The 18999-nt window shown below is 43.0% G+C and overlaps 1 long non-coding RNA gene across 1 annotated transcript in view; it reads right to left on the bottom strand.

Annotated features, from left to right (window-relative positions):
- Positions 1–6428: 6428 nt before the first annotated feature.
- The window catches only part of LOC138472152 (uncharacterized), a 192452-nt gene continuing 179881 nt past the window's right edge, over positions 6429–18999 (bottom strand). The window contains exon 3 of the long non-coding RNA XR_011268562.1: positions 6429–6601. This is a non-coding gene — a long non-coding RNA (uncharacterized lncRNA). The remainder of the gene's footprint in view (positions 6602–18999) is intronic.

The following is an 18999-nucleotide window of genomic DNA, read 5'->3' as shown; positions in this document are numbered from 1 at the left end:
TTGCCCGGTAAAGATGGTGTGAGCTCAGCGCACTGTAGCGCGGCCCCCACCCTTGGAGAACATCCCTGTTGCCGCAGCACCCTGGCAGATCCGCTGCGAGCACGTTCCCACGAACAAGACGGACATGAGCTAGCGTAATACACTAACATTGTATCAGTTCACCTCCCGCAGTGTATCATCGCTCCCAGCATGACCCGGCCAGCAGGCCTGGGAAATGAAAAGAACAGTAATATGGTCATCAGATGGCAGACAGTCTTTATGTATTAATGTCAAGACCTCTTGCATTATTTCTTTCTTCCACAAAATACAAACGCCTGTAGAAGGTATTAAAATGAGAGAGTATGCTCCCATGATATAAGCTATGGCGAGCTCGCACCATTGCAGGTGGATGCCAATGATAAAGGAACGCTCCTGGGATCTGTTCGTTGCGTGTATCACTGGGCAGCCTACCTCACGTGGTTTCGCGCTATAACTAAAGCTAATGCTGCTAGAGTACACGAGAAAGCGGATGCAATTATACTATGAACTCATTAAAGAATGCGCGAGAGTGCACTTATCATGTGTGAACATCTGAGCCCCTCATATGCCACCACCGTCACGTACAGTGGCGGGTCGTTTTCTATGTACTCCACTGATCTAACCACTACCTCATTTACTGCGAATGTATATGCATGTAACTGAAACACTGTAGCTGCTAGAGTATAATGTACAAATATGACGCTCGAACTGAGTATAATCGAAACGCACCCAGCAAAGGTTAAATGCATGTTTTGAAGTGATTTTAAATAAGTATTATAGAAAGTATTCAAATGTTTGCGATGTCTTTACTTATACTCGGCAACACATGAGGGAGATACCTTTGTGAAAGCGTACAAGGTCTCGATGTATCCCCCTCCCTCCCTCAGAAGGCTGCCAAGACATGAGAACAGAGCCCCCCTCTGCGTTATCACACCTCCCCCGACCCGACTGGAGCCGCTTCAAAGGCTTGTAGCCCCACTACAGCACCCAAGGCCGCGGCCAGCCACCTGCATTATTTACAGCACAGCAGTAAACCTTAGTTTAAACTCAAGCGCCCCCTCGTAAACCCCACAACCCACCGGACTGTCTCAGACTTATGGCCCTGTGCAATCAGGACACCCAACACTTTGACAACACACAGCGAAACATCCATAACCACTTCTAACAAGACAGAAAGACCTGTACCACCCGCCCCAGTCCCCGAAGCTTAGCCCCTCGACCTACGGTCCCGGTCAACAGATCACGAGTAACCAGGCCACGATATATTATCTCCAGACCCCTCACAAGGTGCATTCCTCCTGTGTTGCATTAACCTATTGAAAGATTTACTAAAGAGAATAGAACTGTAAATGACTGAATGACTGCAGTGTGCATGGCAGAGGGCAAGTAAGTCAGAAAAGGCATTCATCTCCGCCACAGGCCGCCTCGGCACACCAACACCGCCCGGATGAACTCAAGCCGACCTGCCAGGCCCAGCCCAACCCACGAGGGTGACCAGTGACGTCCTCCAGCCAAGACCAACCACACCGCAGCAGCACCTATAGTTAGTCGTCGCCACCCAATCCCAATGAACTTGTGCCCCCTATAGTATGTAGGTTTTGATGACGTTTCTTGTAAATATATACGCCTGTCTTTGCTATTGTCAGACAGAGCGCTCTCGGAGTTTGCAGAGTTCTTTGCATGCCCAATTCTGATTGATAAACTCCCATTTACGCTCACCCGCACTCTGTCTTGGCCTTATTCCCATTTTGGGAGAGTCCTTCATTGTCTCTCATTGCGGGGAGGATCGTGCTGTTTGGGGACGCTTGCTTTCACGTGCTAATGTTTTAAATATTTCATCATTTCTATGTGTTTTACTTACCACTTTATTTTAGTCAGGAAATACGTTATTGTCTCGGTCGTTTGTGTCAGCTGGTGTCTCCTTCTCACCTTCCCTCACGCACTGACAGTTTGTTTCCAACCGTCACCTGTGCATATGCTTTCTACACAAGGTTCTTTACTCTTCGTTTAGATCTATTCTTTTAACCCTTTCTCAATTTCACTTCCATTCAATAGGTTTTTTAATGTTCGATCCTTTTGTTTCAAACAAATGATCCATATACATGATTTATACCTGATGTCGGGCCTTTGACTTTCGATTCTTTTGATTCGATACTTTTGTTTTTTGGTCCTTTGTTTTCGGTAATATAACCTATAACCGACTTTCCTTGTACCTCCTTGGGAGCCCAGCTACCCCAGGCCCTGGTTAAAATAGGCTTGTGCACTGATCCACTATGGACATTTGGAGAAGGTAGGTACACATGTTCTTTGAGGAAGGGTGAGAAAAGCAAAGGTAGGCTTTTTAAATGGACGACAGGGAAGGCATGACATTGAATTGGGAGAGCTAATGGAAGCAATGATACCCTGCCAGACACACCCTCCTTCCCCCAAATTATTTGGTGCTTCTAAGAGAACAAAATGCTGCATGTCATGTTTTTTTAAATATATATATTTTTAAAAATCAATTTTCATACATGTTTGGGGGGGTGAAAATGCATATAGGAGAGTAGAGACTCAGCAATAACCGTAATGTGAATTATGCAGCAAAGAGTGAATGTAAACATCTGAGATACCCGCATTATGATGCAATTTGCAGACCTGCAGCATATTATTTCAACTGAAGGACATTTATTATAGCGGATGTGGGAAAATATGTTTACCACCACCTGTTATTTGTAGATAGAAAATGTGCGATTCCAAGTTGGCATTCAAACTCAAAGTCTAACTTATTTACCACCCGTGGTATTCCCTACAATCACCACACGAGGATAATACCTCCTGAACAGAAAATCTTGGTAATGGTAGAAACATGCGATATTAACCTACATATATTTTATATGGTGCTTCATGTCAGATTGCTCCCACCTCCAAGTGGTATAGATTGCCATAACTATTCCAATGAGACCCACGTGTATTTCCCTATATCTTGAAATTGGGATACTGGCAAGCATATGTAATGTTGCTTGATATTTGTTCCAAAGGTTGTTGGACAGTTCCACTGGAAGCTGGGATCTCGGCCCTCCAACATGATCGATTCTCCTCACTGCTGAATTATCTTCCATTCTGATCAACACTCAGTATTGCTCCACTTGTGCCATCGGGACTTTGATTGCAAAAGAGTCTCCTAGCAGTTACTGTGAAGCTTTCTTCCAGGGTTCATCCGTCGCTTGCCATCAGGGACCCTCATCGGGCTCCCCAGCATGTCCTGCTGGTGACGGACTATGACATCTGGGGAAGACCCAAAGATCACTCTCCTGTTCCAGGCAACCATTTAATCTAACCACCATTGATCTCCTGTCCTGGTGTGGCTGAAGATGGGCACTGGCCGATTGTAACTCAGTCCTCTGAATCTTCAACCTCTGCAGAGCACCATAATAGAGATGGATGATATTAACAAGCCTCTTATCCTGGATGGATTCCTGGGGGGGGTGTAGAATTCTTCGATAACATCAAGGTGATCTCTGCAAATTATTTGTATATCATTTGTATACTGTTAAGCAGCAGACTGAGGGTTGCTGCAACCATATCAAAAGAGTACCCTAGGAACTCCATCTTGCACGAAGGCTCTCATTCTAACTTTTCCCAGCTTGTCTGGAAACCTAGTTTCTGCAACAGCTTCATTGCTGTCTGGACTTACTTGAGATATCAGCAGACTTTGTCTAGAGACATCAAAATCATTGTGTTTAGGTACACAACCATTCTTGTCCCCTGTTCCGGTAGCTTGGCTACAACTGGTTTTAAGAGCTCTTTGAAGCACCAGTGAGTTGGGACAGCCCAAATCAAAGGCTTGTAGATTCCTATATTTGGCCTACCCACAAGAATCTTATGAAGCAACTGATACAGACTGACATGTTTGCATTTTTGAGGTCTAGTCAAGCTAGCCAGTCCTGTGGCTGTAACAGATCCCTAAGGATTTAAATACTCTCAATTTTGAAGTGTCTGTATATGAGCTATTCGATGAGACCTTTCAAATGATGTATCCCTGGTCTTACTTTTGACGAGGAAGACATTGCTGAGGTAGCTGTCCTGTTGGGAATGAGATGACACTTATTTTTTCTCGCCAGTTCTTGAATTTCGTTGTCTAGAATCTGCACATCCTTCTAAGAAAATCGAATTGGTGGAGGGTGATGCTCTTGCAAGAGTTCTGCAAAAAAAAACTCAAGTTGAATCGCTTGAACCGTCAGTAGAACCAATACATCCCCTGTAACCTCATGCCAAGAGTATAAGCATAGCTCTAATGGTATCTGGTCATTCCATCGAATGGCAAACCATCTAACACCAAACCATCGAATTTTATCTATAGAATGGCAATTTCGTTGCATAAAATTCGATGGATCTATCGAAATTAGTGGGGCTAGGGTTTAGAGTAGGGTTAGATTAAGGGTTACATTAGGGTCAGGGTTGGGGCTAGGGTCAGGGTTGGGGCTAGATTAAGGGTTACATTAGGGTTAGGGTTAGATTAAGGGTTAGGGTTGGGGCTAGGGTTAGATTAAGGGTTACATTAGGGTTAGGGTCAGATTAAGGTTTACATTAGGGTTAGGGTTGGGGCTAGGGATAGGGTTGGGGTTAGATTAAGGGTTACATTAGGGTTGGGGCTAGGGTTAGATCGAGGGTAACGTTAGGGTTGGGGCTAGGGTCAGATTAAGGTTTACATTAGGGTTAGGGTTGTGGCTAGGGTTAGATTAAGGGTTACATTAGGGTTAGTGTTGGGGGTGGGTATGGGATTTGGGGGGTTGGGGACCCTCCTCCCAAAATATACAAAAGAAAATTAAAATGTTACAAGGAGCTGCCAGTGCCGAATTTTCAGCACTGGACAGCTCCATGTAACGTTTTAAAGTTACCAAAAAAAAAGCATTGAAATGCTATCTTTTACATGTAAAATTGCATTTCCATTGAAACCAGTTCATTTATATTTTCAATGGATTGGTTTAGATGGAAAGGCACTTTTTCATGTTAAAGGTAGTTGTCGATGCTTTGGTATGTCCCTTTTTTTTTTTTCGACGGAATGACTATAAACCCTCTTATTTCACCAACTAAATCTGCACTTCACATCTGTTGGATTGGAGCTAGTAGCGGCTTCTTGCTTCCTTTCCATCATTTTCCTCTACTACCTCATCTGTGGGAAGGAAAGAAGGGGATTGATTTAACACTGTTGAAGCCTCTGTGCCCTCGTGGAAACTTTATTGCTGTACAACACATCGGGACGAGTGACTTGATCTCCCCCACCACTGTCGAAAAACGTGTGGCCGAAGTTGTTCTTCATTGAACTATGGGCCGTGTCTAAAGCAGTTTAAGTTACCAAGTTGTATGCCATGTCCTTTACGAAGTAGTCTCTGAAGAAGGTGAATTACTGCTTTTTCTCTTGCTTCTGACCAAGCAAGCTCCGTGAGTTTAGTGTTGATTTTCATCAACACACTGCTGTGCCTTTCTACTGATAAGGTGCAATCGAAGTTCCCCAAGATGCACACAGCTCATTGCACCCAGTGTGTCAGAATGTCCAGATCCATGGGTTTGCCATGCTCTCTCGACAACTGCCATGTCTAATATCCTCAAAAGAGGTAACCCATCATCTCCAGCAGTTTGTCCAAGCACCCTTGCCAGGACCTGCCAAGACCCTGCTTCGGGTTCTTGACAAACTCTCCCAGGAATGTGATGATCATTGGGCCTCGAACAGGAGCAGTCCATATCTTCTTCTCTAGGTGGGGTAGGGGGTATTACGCCTCAATTTGCTGCTGACCTCCGTGTCCAGAGGAGTTTGCAGCTAGCTACCTGTGGACAAAACCTTGCACTTGTGGATGAACGCATCTGGCTTTTTCTATTACTTGCTCCTCGCCTTTTGTATCGACTTGGCTGTGATCGGAATTGGTATTCCCCCCTCTCATGGTTTGAGAGAGAGGAATTGTCATCATCCCCTGCGTGGGTCATCTGAGGCAGTTTAAAATTCTTTTGGGGCTCCCTTTTGTCTTTTGTCACTCTTGCCCTCTGAAAGCGTGGAAAGCCAGGACTCAACCTGAGCAATCTCTTTTTCATGGGTTTCAGCCCTGCACTAACTGCCTCACTCACCGGTCTATTCATGGTTGAATTGAGGTTTATAAAGCTTAGCGTTATCTGGTCGTCAATAGTGGAACCCATCTCCAACTCTGAATTTTTATGGTCCGACATGTTGGCTAAGGCACCAATAAAGGTATGACAATTATAAGAACTGATCTCAAGATAAAACAATTCTAAATAGGAGGCCGCAGCAGCACTGTGGGGAGCTGTAGGGCTATGCTAAGTTGTGCAGTTCTTAGCAGGTTGAACCTGCTAGTTAGCACGGTAGGCAATACATCGATATATATATTTTTTTAAAACACACACACACAATTCAGAAATACTGTTATATGTGCACTTGTATATATTAGTGTATTCATATACATTTTATCCCAATGGTGCATCCCCACAAGGTATATTCTTGTTCCGTGCGGGACGAAAACGACTGCTGTGATTTCTTTGTCGAGCAAGGTACTACAGCCGGCAGATGCATCTTCCTTTATGGACCATACAGCTGCATAGGAAAGAGTAATATAATACATATTATAAAATAGATCAAAGGTAATTTATAAACAGACTCAATACAGCACACATTACCAAAAAAGACACAATTTTCCCTACAAAATATATTTTAAAAAAAAATCAATAAATAAAAAAAATATCATACAACAAAGAAAGCAAGGGTGGGAACGATGTTTGATTCATGTGTAATATATTTAAATCAAGCATAAACAGGACATAACTAGTCACTTCTAGTGTTGACTTTTACTGCTTTAACCTTAGCTAATTTTGGAAAACAAATTCCACTAATTTTTCATGTCACCACCCTCCCCCCAAAACTGGAAAGTTTGGGAACAATGTGTTACAAAATTTAAAAGTGATTAAGAAAACGAATTTGATTGCGGCCTACTCCCATTCTTTTTCACATAGAGAAAAAGTGAATTTTGTGAACAGCCGTATCGCACCAAACGATGGATACAAAGGGTTGACTTTGGTTTGATCAGTCTAGTCGTTTTTAAAATAGTCGACGGAAAAGGGGGAGCCCCCTGCTCCAATAAACTTGTATTTGTTTCCCCATTGTGCTTTGCAGCAGAGAAGATTTTCAGAAATAAAAAGCTGCCATTTTTTGTGTTGCTCAATGCAAGCTATTTTTACAATACCCTGAAGCAAAAAACGAAGTGTTCAAAATCACATCAGGCTACAGATGGGGAGTGGGGAGGGAGAAAGAGGACAGCATGTCAAGTTGGCAGTGGTCTGGGCAGGCAGTTATAGTTGAGACCATTTTCAGAAGACAAGCTCGGAAAAGAAATTACATCACAGGAGCAGAGGAGTGAAAATAGGAGAGGGCAAGGGAGGGAAGCAATCTTGCGAGAATTGTAAGACCGTTACACTGACGCACAATTGGCATAATTGGAATAGATTCTGGGATATTATTGCAGAACTAGAGAGTGGACATGTTTTTTTTCTCCACCTGCTGTGATTACGTCTACTTGGCTCGGGGCAATGGGTCTTTGTGCCGGCCATGGTTAGCGGGCCCCAAAGAATTGGTGCAATAAGTGCTATCCAGGGCTGAAGGTCATGGCTTGTGTGTACTGAATAAACCATAGTATATATATATTTTTTTTAATTTATTTCTTGTTTTTAATCAGAAATGATTTTTACAAGAATAATACAAAAATATGATTCAGAATACTTTTTTGCTTACAAACATGTGAATTGATTGTAAAGTACATGATTTTAAAATTCATAGAGACCATTTTATATTTCATTATTTTAAAAATGCAATCGAAATTCAAGCATCGCATGTAGAGCGCAAGCTCAGACAGTTCAAAAACTCTATAGATGCAATAAATATGCTCATATTAGCAGAATTTAACAAATAGGCCCATCTCAAGCTCGGCTGTATGTTGGCCACCACAGACATATGTTTTCTGTAAGCATTAAACCTTGTTGCACACAAAGCAGGGCATTCTACTATAATGTGCTCTAAGGTTTCTTTTTGATCTAGTTTTTGACAGAACCTACAAAAGTTATCTATCATTTTTATTTGTTTCCGCTGTGCCAAGATGTCTCGAGTCAGCCACAGATTGAAACGCATTCTCATAATCGCTGTGCGTACTTGTGGAGATGGAGATTTTAGTAAATAGTTTTCAACCGTGCCCATTTTTTTATCCGGAAATAGTTGACTCTTAAAATTTCTGTATTGCAAACAGACAGTACGATTCACCAACCAATCATGCAAAAAGATTTTTTTCTTAGCTCGAACTGGATTCTGTATTAGAGTTTCTAAATCTACTTCGGCTGCAACCATTATTTGATAGACGTAGGTAGTCCATACAACTGCAAATTGATGATTTGATTTGAGTATATATGTCGCTAATACAGCCAAAATTGATTCAGCTCCAATGTTCATCAAACATTTCCTAAGAAAAGCACACAGCTGCCAGTGATATCTTGCTTTCATTGAGGTAAGACCAAGTTCGTATCTAATACATGCTACAGGAGTGGCTTGTGGTAGCTGCAGGATGTTTCTCCAAAATTTGGCTTCCATTCGATCTAGCTCTTTTATATTAGTTATATCTCGGGCTTCCATTCCGTAAAGAAGTATTGGTGTTGCTTTTTGTTGCCAATAGAATATGGCAGAACTGATGGAGAATTTGCCATATTTATGTAGAATCAACTTGGACTGTGAAATTGCTGTATTCAATTTACTTTGTAGCATGTGATTATAGGCAATAGTTGCAGTGTTGGCCTCAAATTGCGTGCCTAAGTACTTGTAATTTGCGACAATATCTAATGTGATATCATCAACTCTCCATGTGAACTTAGTTCTTTTTGATCTCTTTGGAACATCAACGATGATCTGAGATTTTTTTATGTTCATTGAGAGTTCATTGGTCTTAAAGTATGTTGAAAGTGCAGTTATAAGTTTTTGAAGGCCTGTTGGAGTCTTAGAAATTAGCACCAGATCATCCGCATACCATAATGCTTGTATTATATGACCATTCATTTTTGGAGAGTCCGTATAGAGATTACAAAATACTTCTTTGACATCATGAATAAAAAAATTAAAGAGTGATGAAGCCAAAATACACCCTTGTTTCAAGCCTCTTGATGTGCTGATTCTTGATGAAAGTAGTCCGGTGGTAGATAACCGGATTTGAATGGACGTACCTGAGTGGAGCGCAGCTATTATGTCAATTAGAATCTGCGGACACTGTGCTATAGATAGTTTTTGTAATAGTCTTACACGCGAGACGGAATCAAACGCCGCATTTAAGTCAATAAATGCGAAATAAAGTGATGTTTTAGTTTGTTGTGCTTGAGCCTTTAATGTCTTAAGGATCATTAGATTTACTGACGTCCCTAACCCGCAAACAAAACCTGTTTGATTACGGTCTCTGCTTTTGTTTTCAAGTGTCCAGCTGTTAAAGACCTTTAAGACTAATCTATTAAATATTTTGCCTGGGGCATCCAAAAGTGCTATCGGACGATAGTTGGCTGGTATGCTACGGTCCCCTTTTTTAAAAATCGGGACAATGACAGATGTACGCCATGAATCAGGTATTTTCCTTGTTTTCAATATTGTCTGGAAAATGGAGTTCAGAATCTTTGCCCAAAGTTGTGGATGTTGTTTTAGCATATAATTAGTTATGCCATCAGGGCCTGCAGCTCGTGATGATGAAGATTTTGATATGAGTGTCATGATTATTTCTTCTGAACACTCTAAATTCCAGGCTACCATTGACGGAGTCTCGGGAGCATACTGGAAAGCTTTATCTATATAGAGTGTTGAAAAATGCGCTACCCATTGGTCTTCAGTCGCTCCATTCAATTGAGTTTGCTGAATGTTTGAGTTTATTTTAGAATTGAGTAATTGCCATATTTGTGCACAATTTTTACTAACTGTGGCTGTCAAGAAGGCCTCTCCATCTTGTTGAAATAGACGTCCTTTATAAGCACGTATCCATGTTCTATAGCTGGTTTTTAACATTTTACATACCTCTTGGTTTTCAGGCCAAGGAAGCCGCCTGGCTAGTCTCATTTCCTTACGATGTTTTTTTTTCCTTATGGATACGGGCTGATTATATGTATGCAAATGAGAACGTCCTGATGGAAGAAAAAAGGTTTTATAGCTGTTGAGCGTTTCCACATATGTTTGACTATTTAATGATCTCTTCTGTGACGTCAAATTTGCATGTAGGCTTTTCAGTTTAGATGGTGTCCACTTAAACCGTGTTTTGGCATTATTAATTGTCAACTTTTGTGGCATCTGTTGAAATTTGACACTTTTTTTATTTGTGTCTCTTGGCCACATTAAAGATAGCATATGATGGTCACTGCTTTCTTGCTTTATTATCTTAAATTCGGTAGATAACATGAAAAGCCTTGATGAAAGATATATGTAATCTAAAGTGCTTGTTGATTTTCCCCTTTGCCACGTTACTTGCTGCGGAATGTCTCCCGGTAATGACCCGTTAGCCATTCTCATATCATATTGCTTCATTAAACAGCTCCACTTTTTATAATCTTGTGTGTTTTTTCTCAACTGAAGCTTGAAGGCGTCAATATTAAGATCTCCCACTAAAATAACATCAGTTATTTCTTTAGTTTGTGCAATAATATTGAACATTTTGGACAGTTCCTGATGAAAGCAAACATCCGTAATTGCCGCTGGGTTTCTATACACATTGATTAATGCAATCCTTTGGGACTCTATCGTTATTTTAACCATCTGTATAAACTTGTTGGGGTTTTCCCATGCTTGTAATTGTATATTGCTTCCCAGTTTGATGGCTACCAAAAGTCCTGCCATAGGTCGACCTTTCTGAGCTATTATTGCCGGATTAATTGTAATAGTGTGGTTATCCCATATTGGAGCAACACTTAGCCATGTTTCTTGGAGGACTATGATATCTGCGTCATTCAAAAAGGAATTGGGATTAGTAAGAAGATGGGAATATCCCCTTGTGTTCCAGCTTACAAGTGTGGCATTGACTGTTTTTTGCCTATCAGGTTCTTGATTCGATGTTGGTTATAACTGAGAAAAACGTTCTTCCAATGCGGCGAAACTTGAAGAGTTGCATTTATGGCATTGACACACGTTTGTTGGTGAAATAGTTATTGTTTGTTTCTCTATATTTTTTTCACTGTTTTTTCTTTCCGGATCTTGAGCAAGCAGGAAACCCATTGCAAAGATTTTCATTCTCGCCTGCCATATAGTATTCATAACTATGCCAGATTTCATCCATAGACGCACAATCCCCAAGTTAGTATCGCAGATGAATTCCACTTGATTAATGTCAAATGAAGTGAGGTCTCCTAGTTCTGGTATGTCACTAAAGATGTTAAGTACACTAGTACGTGATAGATCATATTGAGGATAAGGATCCGCACGACATTTTAGAATTAGAGTATGATGGCTCGCAAATTCTTTTTGTCTCTTTAGATCCTGTTTTTGTAATTTTGTTACAAGTGGTTGCTTTTTGGCAATTTGATTGATGCTAGAATTATTGATCACATGATTTGTCTTTATACAGTGGTCAAGTTTACTTCCAGATCCCTGTTCATCAAAAAACGTGACCTTAGGTTCTTTTGAACATCTAGGTGTGTGCAATGGCTTCAAGTGAGCATCTAAATAAGCTTCTACGACTGATTTAATTTCATCATTTTGATTATGCCATATCTCACCACCTCGATATCCATTTATTGCTTGTGAAACGCAGCCAGTGTTGGACTTAATTTGTTTTTCATTATCTCTTTCTATTACTCATTGTCTTTCAGTGAAGGATGTGTTGTGGTGCGCAAGATTTCCAGCGCATCTCGCCACATTTATCTGCGAATTTTCTTTTGTTACGAGATCTTTTATCTCATTTGTGCGCTGAACAATATATGCATCTATCACTGCTTTAAGTTGTTCAACTTGTGGCTTCTCCGTTGTTGTCAACAATGCTTGTGTTATTTTTTCATTTGCCTTAGTAAATTGAGTCTTTGGGTAAGTCTCCTTAGTCAATGGATTTGTTAAAGTTACATGTTCCATTGGTATTGCTGTATCCAAAGCCAATACCAATTGACTAAGGGGTGATTCGTTTATTTGTAGAATAGATTGATTTGACAAAGAACTTCCCACCGGAGCTTTTTGAACTGGTGTGACACCACTAATTGTGTGATCAACATGGGACTTTGTAGGAACTGTCAACTCCACTGTTTGTGTACGGATTTGACAATTGGAGAATTTATTTCGTTTCATTGATTGATGTGTAGCACGACCTTTATTTCGTGTTTGTTTATTGAAAAGACCATATTGAGTTTTATTTATTGGTTGTTTCACTGTTTTAGGAGAATTTTCAATACTTATCCATGAGGTATTCTGAAGCGACTCTGTTTGTGCCTCAGCTTCAATTGGGCAAATGACATGATCGAATGTAGGGAGACTCACAGAGTGCGAGATGGGTACAGTCACAATTTCTATGCTCTTAGACAGATTGTCTGGCAGTTCTTCCGTTTGTCCAGTTTTTTCCATTTCCGCCGAGTGCGTTTGAATCCATGACGTTAAATGGTCAATTTTGGTTGATTGTATGTTAATCTTAGTCTCAAGAGTTTCAAATAACTTGAACAAACTCTTAATTGTGGTGTTAACTGCCATAAGAGTCACTTCTAGAAGTCCTGTATTTACAAGAATCTTTTCTTTTTCACATGAAGATTCGCGATGCCTTGGCGTTGGAAGAATATACGACACGGACTCTGAGATGGTGGAGTCCATTGAGCCTCGTTTATAATAGTCCGTATGTGACCTATTAAGAGATGCAATTGTGCTTACAGGTGTCGTTTGTTTTGCTTCTTCCAAAAATACTTCTTCATTAGAGGCGCTCTGTTCGTTCTCCAGTGTTTCATATATTTTGTCCAAATGTGTACTTGGAACCTTCTTTCGTTCAATTTGATTAGAAGATAGAAGCATGGTATTATCCGAAATTGGAATATTGTCGAGTGCCTCAGATTCGACATTATCAGTCATAACCATCTGCGTTGCTGAGTGCACTTGATTTAAATCTGATGTTCCATCTAGTATATTTCGATTAGATTCCATTTGTACTTCAATGCACTTCATAGAGAGGCTCGTGATGTTCTCTATTGATATTTCATTTGGAGGTCCCGAATTGCCTTCTGCAATGGGAGCTTCTTGTTGATAGGAAGTCAGTGTGCTAGGTTGTGTAGTAGTTTTCACAACCGGGCAAAATTGTCTAATATCTTTGTTTATGATTTGCGTTTTTAAGCGTGTTTTAGCACGCGGAGTCAAAGTTATCATTTTGGTAGAAGAGATTTTATTTAAAGTACTTTTAGATCTAGTAGCTACAGTCTCCATTGGTGTGTCAAAGTTCACCACTGGATGACTCGTGCAAGATTGATTCCTTTGCGGTGTTAAAGACATTTATGCCTATAACAGAACCGTATCTACAATCAGATTTGACTCACCAATGCACAAGTATTTACCTTATTTCTTCTTGTCGGGATCAAAGAGGTCACACCTCCGCAGTCTCCCGTATATAGTTTCCGCCGCCAAACAGCCGCACAACAGCACTGCTAGCGGCCTTGTCCCCGCCGGGCTTAACGCCGCAAGGGCAGTAGCTTCTGTGTTATGTGCGCTTCTGTAGTCACGTGACGAGTCACGTGGGCGATGTAGCCCCGCCTCCTCCAGGAAGCGTGGGGAGATCCGGCAAGAGCAGAGAAGCCGCTCGCAGTGTCGGACTGTAAGTGGGTTTTCCCAAAAAGAAACGATCAGCGTTTGTCCTCAGGGCAAGATAAAGCACACACGAAGCAGGCAGCAGCTTCCGTGTTATGTGCGCTTCTGTAGTCACGTGATGAGTCACGTGGGCGATGTAGCCCCGCCTCCTCCAGGAAGCGTGGGGAGATCCGGCAAGAGCAGAGAAGCCGCTCGCAGTGTCGGACTGTAAGTGGGTTTTCCCAAAAAGAAACGATCAGCGTTTGTCCTCAGGGCAAGGTAAAGCACACACGAAGCAGGCAGCAGCTTCCGTGTTATGTGCGCTTCTGTAGTCATGTGATGAGTCACGTGGGCGATGTAGCCCCGCCTCCTCCAGGAAGCGTGGGGAGATCCGGCAAGAGCAGAGAAGCCGCTCGCAGTGTCGGACTGTAAGTGGGTTTTCCCAAAAAGAAACGATCAGCGTTTGTCCTCAGGGCAAGGTAAAGCACACACGAAGCAGGCAGCAGCTTCCGTGTTATGTGCGCTTCTGTAGTCACGTGATGAGTCACGTGGGCGATGTAGCCCCGCCTCCTCCAGGAAGCGTGGGGAGATCCGGCAAGAGCAGAGAAGCCGCTCGCAGTGTCGGACTGTAAGTGGGTTTTCCCAAAAAGAAACGATCAGCGTTTGTCCTCAGGGCAAGGTAAAGCACACACGAAGCAGGCAGCAGCTTCCGTGTTATGTGCGCTTCTGTAGTCACGTGATGAGTCACGTGGGCGATGTAGCCCCGCCTCCTCCAGGAAGCGTGGGGAGATCCGGCAAGAGCAGAGAAGCCGCTCGCAGTGTCGGACTGTAAGTGGGTTTTCCCAAAAAGAAACGATCAGCGTTTGTCCTCAGGGCAAGGTAAAGCACACACGAAGCAGGCAGCAGCTTCCGTGTTATGTGCCCTTCTGTAGTCACGTGATGAGTCACGTGGGCGATGTAGCCCCGCCTCCTCCAGGAAGCGTGGGGAGATCCGGCAAGAGCAGAGAAGCCGCTCACAGTGTCGGACTGTAAGTGGGTTTTCCCAAAAAGAAACGATCAGCGTTTGTCCTCAGGGCAAGGTAAAGCACACACGAAGCAGGCAGCAGCTTCCGTGTTATGTGCGCTTCTGTAGTCACGTGATGAGTCACGTGGGCGATGTAGCCCCGCCTCCTCCAGGAAGCGTGGGGAGATCCGGCAAGAGCAGAGAAGCCGCTCGCAGTGTCGGACTGTAAGTGGGTTTTCCCAAAAAGAAACGATCAGCGTTTGTCCTCAGGGCAAGGTAAAGCACACACGAAGCAGGCAGCAGCTTCCGTGTTATGTGCGCTTCTGTAGTCACGTGATGAGTCACGTGGGCGATGTAGCCCCGCCTCCTCCAGGAAGCGTGGGGAGATCCGGCAAGAGCAGAGAAGCCGCTCGCAGTGTCGGACTGTAAGTGGGTTTTCCCAAAAAGAAACGATCAGCGTTTGTCCTCAGGGCAAGGTAAAGCACACACGAAGCAGGCAGCAGCTTCCGTGTTATGTGCGCTTCTGTAGTCACGTGATGAGTCACGTGGGCGATGTAGCCCCGCCTCCTCCAGGAAGCGTGGGGAGATCCGGCAAGAGCAGAGAAGCCGCTCGCAGTGTCGGACTGTAAGTGGGTTTTCCCAAAAAGAAACGATCAGCGTTTGTCCTCAGGGCAAGGTAAAGCACACCATAGTATAACAAAAACCTAGAAATTCAGTGGAAAAAAAAAACTTTAGTTAGGAGAGCAGAGAGAGGTAAGGTGGTCAGATTTTAACACAAGAAACCCCTTGAAATTCAGCAGATGTGGGAAGTGATGACCATCTTAATTATCATCTTCTATATATTAAAAAAGAAAAACGTTTCCTGACACTCGCGGTGCACAGCCTACTATCAGTGGGTGCTTTGGGCCATGGCACCAGACCCTTAACTAGCAGACAAACCATTTCAATCGCTATCAGCACTGTTACATTTGCCAGTACTTTCCCCAGGGAACAAACATTTGCCAAAGCACTCCATCAGTTCTACGTGCTAGAAAACTGCTTTATTGTTTACATGTGCATATTAAAATACCTTCATATTCCTCCAACCGACATAGACTTAACAAGCAGTTTGGGTAGTCCCCAACGCTTCACTCGACATCATGCATTCCACCCAAACCTCTGGGATTTCTTCAGGTGAATTTACAGAAAAATATTCTGGGCATCTATTATACACACTTCAGAGTCACCTGATCTTTGGTCATGTGACCTATAGTTGGTGTAGTCTTTTCCAGATAATATATCACCGCTCTCCTCATATCAAGCGTGTGGAGGCTTCTTTCTGCCACGTTGGTGAGGTTCTGGAAAAAAGTGGGTAGTTCCATTGATTGGTTCACATGGAACTTAATAAATTAAGACACAAACCGTGGGTGAGTGCGCAGAACCACCTTATCCTTGTGAATTGTGACAAATGGGTATTGAACTGAAAGGGCCTGAGTTCACCAACTTTTCTTAATGAGGTGACTGCCACCAGGAAGGCGGTCTTGTAATTGAGTAAAGGAAGGCCCCATTAGTCTAGTCGGTACAACATTCAGGTCCCATCCGGGAGCTGGGTTGGAAATAGGGGAATTAAGTCTTTTACCCCTTCCATAAAAGCCTTGATCACTGGAAACTTCCACCACAAAACCTTTTTCTGAGAGGTGGTGTAAGCCGAAAGTGCAGCTAAGTGGACCTTTAATGAATTGAAGACCAGAACAGAGTCTAGAAGGTGAGTCAGGTACAAGACAATATGCGTTGGTGAGCAATCATTGGGATTGATGCTCTTGGAATTGCATCAGATGATGAAGTGTTTCTATTTGTTGGAGTAGCAATGTCTGGTGTTAAGCTTTCGTGCTTCTCCAAGTATGTCCATGTATCTTTGAGGGAGTTGGAGGTGTCCAAACTCTATGACCTCAGGAGCCAGGGTGCTAAGTTGAGAGTTTGCGAGCATGTATGGAGCGTTTCCCCCTTGTCCTGTGACAGCATGTTACATGCATTGCAGCTTCCTCGCAGATGAGACTGACATTACCATCATATGAGAGAACCAGGGTTGGCAGGGCCACCAGAATCATTGTGACTGGTTCCTGGTGCACTTGTTGAGTCGGTGATTCGGGGGGCAAAGCGTAAACAAATTTCCCTGACCATGTTATCCAGAGACTGTTCCCCCTTGGAGCGGTTCTGCGGGTACCTGGAGGCATAATCTGGGCATTGTGCATTATCCAGAGTTGCAAACAAGTCGATCTCTGGGAAGCCCCAGCCTGCGAAGACGTTGAGAACAAGGTCTTCGTGCAATCGCCACTCACACTCTACAGGTAGTGGGAAGTCTCTGCTGAGCATGTCCGCCAGAAGATGGAGTTCCCCTGGAACGTGTTGTGACAGGAACATCTTGTGTTTGAGAGCCCATTTCCGGTTTATAGTCATAATATCGAAAAAATAATGTCGAATTACAAAAATGTCGAAAACACATACATATAATAGAAAAAGTCATTAATTCAAAAATAAAATGTCGAAAAAAAATCGAAAAACCAATGTTACAATAACTATGTAAAATGTCACACATACTAACGTTTTTTATTGGGGGGGGGGTCCCCCACCAAACCCTTCATCCCAAACCCCTACCCCAACCCTCCACTCCTCCCCATCCCCCCCAACACCCCCCATGGATATACCTTTAATTTTTTAAAAAAAGTATTTCATAAAACATTAATTAAATAATTAATTATTTAAAAAAAACATCCCAAACCCCTACCCCAACCCCCCCTCCTCCCCATCCCCCCCACTCACCATGGATATACCTTTAACCATTTAAAAAAAATATGTTTTATAAAATATAATTATTTATTTAAACATTAATTCGAAAAAAAATCGAAAAAAATTCGACATTTTTGTAATTCGACATTTTTATTTTCGACTAAATATTTTCGACATTTTGACTTTCGACATTATTGTATTCGACATTATGACTGGACACCCCCATTTCCATATGTTCTGAGACAGTTTGGATAGCCCTTAAGAGTGCGTGCCCCTTGCTTATTCAGGTAATACATGGCCGTGGTGCTGTCCGTTAGGACTAGGACTGTCTTTCCCTGTAGGTGTGCTTGAAAGGGCTTTTAACACTGCTAGTAATTCCTACAGGTTTATGTGGTTGGATGCTAACGCTGGGGACCAAACGCTGTGGACAGAGAGAGAGAGACACAGAGAGACAGAGACGTCTACTGCAGGGCTGCTGAAGGTTGTCGCCTGCAAGAGGTTCTCCCTTGACCACCCTGGCCCTCTTCCTGGTAGTAGTAACTACTAGTGAGTCTGGAGTGGCATACCCCCAGATGTACAACGGGTCAGAAGGGGAGGGGCAGAACAGTTTTTCGACCAGGGGGTGGACGGCTCTTGTAAGCGAAGGGGACAGCAAAGAAGGTGCGATGCGCTTCTTGATGGAGTTCAGCAGGGGGATTGCCGGACTTGCTTGTGGTTTTTCCTTTAGGATGTCCTCCACAAAGTCCGTATCTTGTACAACTTCCTGCAATCTGAAAATATTCTACAGCCCTTTTCAGGATTGCATTAAATGCCATTTGATCATCAATGGGCGAAGCTGGTCTTGGTAGAGGCGCGATGGGAGGATCAAGACAAAGGCGTCTGGGTCAGGTGTTGGGGTGGGGGAAAAGCCAAAGTGCTTCCTGTACAGGCTGATTTCGGCCCCCATCTGGGCACGGGTCAGGTGTATCCTGTCCAAAAGGATGGTCTTGTTGGTCATAGGGATCCTCAGACCTCTTCAGGCTCCCGAGTATTCAAAAACCTCTTCCTGTGGAGTCTGGCTGGTGAGTTTTTGTACCTTTGGAAAACTAGGGCAGGAATCCACCTCCCTAGGTCGATAAGAGTTGAAATATATTTCTCAGAGAAGTCTACAAACTGAGAAAGTTTGTCCATAAAGCTCTCAAACCTAACTCTGGTTCATCTGTTTCTGGAGGGAAAGACTCTCCAGGAGAAAAGGGGTTTCTAGCGGGAGTGGCCTTGTCAGACAAAGTCTTGGAGAGGGGCTGGGACCCATCTGAATACTCCTCCCGATGGGAGGATGTACATTTTGGCTTATTCGCCATGGGAATAATGTTAGTAAGACTCTTACGTAGCTCCAGTGGGTTAGGGAGAGATTGCCGCGCCTGTAGGAGTCGTCAAGGTTTAG

This window comes from Ambystoma mexicanum, chromosome 8 (assembly GCF_040938575.1).
Source record: "Ambystoma mexicanum isolate Mex_15411 chromosome 8, UKY_AmexF1_1, whole genome shotgun sequence".
In the NCBI taxonomy this organism is placed as follows: Eukaryota; Metazoa; Chordata; class Amphibia; order Caudata; family Ambystomatidae; genus Ambystoma; species Ambystoma mexicanum.
This window is presented reverse-complemented; position numbering and strand designations above follow the sequence as displayed.